The sequence below is a fragment of the Periophthalmus magnuspinnatus genome, chromosome 9 (genome assembly GCF_009829125.3).
Source record: "Periophthalmus magnuspinnatus isolate fPerMag1 chromosome 9, fPerMag1.2.pri, whole genome shotgun sequence".
NCBI lineage: Eukaryota > Metazoa > Chordata > Actinopteri > Gobiiformes > Gobiidae > Periophthalmus > Periophthalmus magnuspinnatus.
This window is the reverse complement of record NC_047134.1, coordinates 2,760,528-2,766,070: the sequence shown is the minus strand read 5'-3', so window position 1 is coordinate 2,766,070 and position 5,543 is coordinate 2,760,528.

The window sequence follows — 5,543 nt, the reverse complement described above, 5'->3', positions numbered from 1 at the left end:
CATATGTTTATCACACACATTTCTCACGCACATGTTCTTCACACTTATATTCCTCACACACACACACAAATGTTCCACACACACACTTTTCTCACACACGTTACTCATACACATGTTCCTTACACACATCTTCTTCACACAGGAGTTCATCACACATGTTCCTCACACAGGTATTCCTCACACACAAGTTCCTCACACTGATGTTCCTCACGGACATGTTCCTCACAGACATGTTCTTCATACAGATGTTCCTTACAAACATGTTCCTTACACTGATGTTTTTCACACACATGTTCCTCACACACACATGTTCTTCACACATATGTTCATCACACAGTACCGATGTTCCTCACACACGTTCCTCACACATAGATGTTCCTCACACTGATGTTCCTCACAGAGATATTCTTCACACTGATGTTCCTCACACAGTGGTTCCTCACACACATGTTCCTCACACACATGTTCTTCACACATGTGGGCTCAGGAGGAGGGTCTCTGATCAGGAGAATCATTTGTGAAACATGATTCATAAATCTGATTCGTTTTCCATGTGAAACTCATGGAAACCAGGTCTAAACCAGGTCTGAACTGTAAATGACCTAAAAAGTCATTTCATGAGTTTTATCTTTATCTTTTTATTTTATGGATCTTTATATTTCAGATTTCATACTGTGGAATATTACAGCCAAAGGAACAACATTTTGGTGGAAACAAGCAGGACAAGGCCCCTCCTCCAGGCCAATGAAGAGTCAGGTTTGTGGAGATGCGAGCCCGCTCACAGTGAGGAGTTTGTTTGTTTAAAGATGTGACTGTAGTGACATCACTACAAGCTTTTTATGTCAAATAAAATCACGTCATGAAGAGGAACCACAGAACCACTCTTTTAAAATGATTTTCATTTGTATAAACAAATACATGATAAATATATAGTACTATAGTACTGCAGTACCATCTGTAGTACTGAGGCTCCTCCATCCTGCAGCTGTGACCTCTGAACTCTGGGGTCATAAGTCACAGGGGGGAGGGGTCATGCACATGAGCATGTGCACGTGTGCTTCCAACTCTGTATCAGCCAGTCACTGCTCCATAGAAGAGTCCAGCTTTGGTCCTGGTCAGGATCCTGGCTCAGACCCGGGTCTAGACCAGGATCCTGGCCCAGGTCTGGAGGTCTGAAGGTGATTTGCAGACACAAACAGACCTTCTGTTTGAATCAGATCTGTTCTTCAAACTGCACCTGCTGCAAAAACAAATATTTATAGTTTTATTTCTGTTATTTTTGGAATAAAATGGCTGGTGTAGAAACACCTGAGTTTGTGAGGGACTCACTTTAGGCCCACACACAAATGTTATGTCTCTTTTATTTAACTCAAGTTTTCATATTGTTGTTTTGTTTTTGTTTTTTTAATGCTCTTATCATTTTTTATTTTTTTTTGATCAAATGAAGAAATATGGGCAGAACTTTTCAGTATCTTGGAAACTGACAAAACTAAAATGAAACTAAATGTCTCAGGTCAAATATTTTTTCTCAGTTTTATTCTTTATTAAAAATACACTTTAGGCCACGTGAGCGCGGAGGGATACTCCCTGGATCTGTACATCCGTCCACTTAAAGGGGTTTCCATGGTAACGCGCCTATACGCGCACTATACCTGCCGGCGGAGGGATAAACTGTTCTTTACGTTGAGCTGCGCGGGTGTAAAGCTAATGCTAACACCTCCGCTGTGCTTTGTCTCTTTTTCCTGTGTGTTCCTCTTTTCCGTCTCTCTCCTTCTCCGTGTTTCCTCCGCGGCCTCGGCCCCGCGCGGAAAGGGTTAAATGTGGAGGTTTCACCGGAGCTCACGAGAGGCACAGGCCGAGCCAGAGAGCGTGCTCCCCGGCCTCTGTGCTTCGCTCCGTCCGCTCCACCGCACAGGCCGCTCTGAAGAAGGGGCCGGAGCCGAGGCTGGGGCTGGGGCCAAAGCCGGAGCTGGGCCTGGAGCCTTGAGCCGGGGCTGGGGCCTGGGGCCTAGGGCTGGAGCCTGGAGCTTGGAGCCTGGGTTGACAGGATTAAACCCGCGTAGAGCCGCTACACAAAGGCCAGAGGCCGGGCTCCGCGGGCGGTGAGGGGGCTCTGGGGGGCCTCTGGGGGGCTCCGCGGGGGGGCGCCTTCCCAAAGTGTCACAATAAATTATACTGAACGAATTCTGACGCGACCGAAACGCGTCACGTGACACACCAAATAATTTTACTGAAATAAAGTCAAAGAATTAAAAGAATCAATTATCACCACGTGACACGCGCCGTCAGCGCGATCCGTGCGCGAGTTTAACGTCTCTGTCCAAGATTAATATACAGCCCCTGTAGACCCGGACTAAACCCGGACTAAACCTGGACTAAAACCGAACTAAACCAGGATGAAACCCCGACTAAACCCCGACTAAACCTGAACTAAAACCAAAGTAAACCGGGACTAAACCAGGATGAAACCCCGACTAAGCCCCGACTAAACCCCGACTAAACCTGAACTAAAAACAAACTAAACCGGGACTAAACCAGGACGAAACCCCGACTAAACCCGGACTAAACCCGGACTAAACCGGGAGTAAACCAGGACAAAACCCCGACTAAACCCGGGCTAAACCCGGACTAACCAGGACTAAACCAGGACGAAACCCCAAATAAACCCGGACTAAACCCTGACTAAACTCGGACTAAACCTGGACTAAACCCGAACTAAACCAGGACTAAACCCGAACTAAACCAGGACGAAAGCCTGACTAAACCCAGACTAAACCTGGACTAAACCCGAACTAAACCGGGACTAAACCAGGACTAAACCTGGACTAAACCCTGACTAAACCCGAACTAAACCGGGACTAAACCCGAACTAAACTGGGACTAAACCCGGACTAAACCCTGACTAAACCCGAACTAAACCAGGACTAAACCCGAACTAAACCAGGACGAAAGCCTGACTAAACCCTGACTAAACCTGTACTAAACCCAGACTACACCTGGACTACACCGGAACTAAACCGGGACTAAACCCGAACTAAACTGGGACTAAACCCGGACTAAACCTGGACTAAACCCTGACTAAACCCGAACTAAACTGGGACTAAACCCGGACTAAACCCTGACTAAACCCAGACTAAACCTGGACTAAACCCGAACTAAACCGGGACTAAACCAGGACAAAACCAGGACGAAACCCCGACTAAACCCTGACTAAACCTGTACTAAACCCAGACTACACCTGGACTACACCGGAACTAAACCGGGACTAAACCCGAACTAAACTGGGACTAAACCCGGACTAAACCTGGACTAAACCCTGACTAAACCCGAACTAAACCGGGACTAAACCCGAACTAAACTGGGACTAAACCTGGACTAAACCTGGACTAAACCCTGACTAAACCCGAACTAAACCGGGACTAAACCAGGACGGAACCCGGACTAAAACCGTAATAAACCCGGACTAAACCAGGACTAAACCCGAATTAAACCGGGACTAAACAAGGACGAAACACGGACTAAACCCGGACTAAAACCGTAATAAACCCGGACTAAACCTGGACTAAACCCTGACTAAACCCGGACTGAACTGGGACTAAACCCAGACTAAACCCGGGATTAAACCGTGACAAAAACCAGACGAAACTGGGTGTAAACCAGAACTAAACCAGGACTAAACCAGGAGTAAGCCAGCTCTGAACCAGGTGTAAACCAGGTCTAAAACAGGTCTAAAACAGGACTTAACCAGGACGAAATCCAGACTAAACCCGGACTAAACCAGGACTAAACCAGGTCTAAACCAGGACTAAACCAAGATGAAACCAGGACGAAACCTAGAACAAACCAGGTCTAAATCGTTTCTAAACTGGGACTAAATCACGTCTAAACAAGGACTAAACCAGGACTAAACCAGGTCTGACTCAGGTCTAAACCAGGTCTAAACCAGAACTAAACCAGGACTAAACCAGGACTAAACCAGGACTAAACCAGGTCTGACTCAGGTCAAAACTGGGTCTGAACCAGGACTAAACCAGGTCTAAACCAGGACTAAACCAGGACTAAACCAGGTCTGACTCAGGTCAAAACTGGGTCTGAACCAGGACTAAACCAGGTCTAAACCAGGACTAAACCAGGACGAAATCCAGACTAAACCTGGATTAAACCAGGTCTAAATCAGGACTAAACCATGTTTAAACCAGGTCTAAACAGGTCTAAACCGGGTCGAAACCAGGACTAAACCAGGACTAAACCAGAACTAAACCTGGACTAACCCCAGATTAAACCAGGTCCAAACCAGGTCTAAACCAGGACCAAACCAGGTCTAAACCAGGTCTAAACCTGGACTAAACCAGGTCTAAACCAGGACTAAACCAGGTCTAAACCAGGACTAAACCAGAACTAAATCAGGTCTAAACCAGGACTAAACCAGGTCTAAACCAGGACTAAACCAGGTCTAAACCAGGACTAAACCAGAACTAAATCAGGTCTAAACCAGGACTAAACCAGGTCTAAACCAGGTCTGACTCAGGTCTAAATCAAGACTGAACCTGACTCACTGTAGACCCACTGAAGAAGAGAGGCGGAGAGAGGAGAGGAACTGTATTGAGAGAGAGATGGAAAGGAGAGGAGGGAGAGAGGGAGAGGAGGAAGGTGAGGGGGAAGGAGGAGTTTGAAGGAAAGAAGGAGGAGAGAGGAGGAGGGCGAGGGAGGTATGGATCACATGCGGCACACTGCAGTAAACATAAAAGAGAGAAGGAGAGAAAGAGTGAGAGAGGAGAGAGAGGAGAAAGCATGCTGATAAGGTCTTTACTGTCCTGTACATTCAACCCATCCTGTGTCCCTGTGTGTCAGATGCCCTCCCGTCCTCCCGTGTGTCAGATGCCCTCACAGAACAGTGACTCTCCATCTGAGAGGAGAACAAACACTGAACTCATTTAAAAACAATCCTCCAGAGAAGCTGCAGCCGCATGTGCTCCGTCTGCCCCGGGGCGGCTCTGGCTCTTGTTTCAGTTCTGATGTGGTAAAGACTAAACTATAAGAATTTTAAAGCTTGAAGTTTTCTTTATACGTGTATGAAAAAAAATGTGAAAAAACCCACATTATTTATTTTTTATTTTTGTGAATAAAATAGTCAGAGTGGAGATAAATAGAGAGCCATAAGAGCCAAAAGAGCCGGTAATAAAAGAGAAGACTAATGTTCACAGAGAATGAAATGTGGAGCTACAGCGCCATCTAGTGGACACACCAGGGAACAGCACAGTCAACCCTGACTCCTGATCCCATAACATAATAATAATAGACAAAATATAAAAATAATCAAATAAATATAATTTAAAAAGTGACATGTTGTAGCGCTGAAGCGAGTACTTGTTTGTGATTTCTGTTCACATGGCGACAATAAACCTGACTACACGCGTCCCCCTCGGCGCTGCTGCAGTTCCCCTCGCTCCCGCGGGCGGCGCTGTGCGCAAACACTTAGCGGAAGTGTCATTCAGACTGTCATGGCGGCGGTCTGCGCGTCTCTGCGGAAAAAAACTCAGATA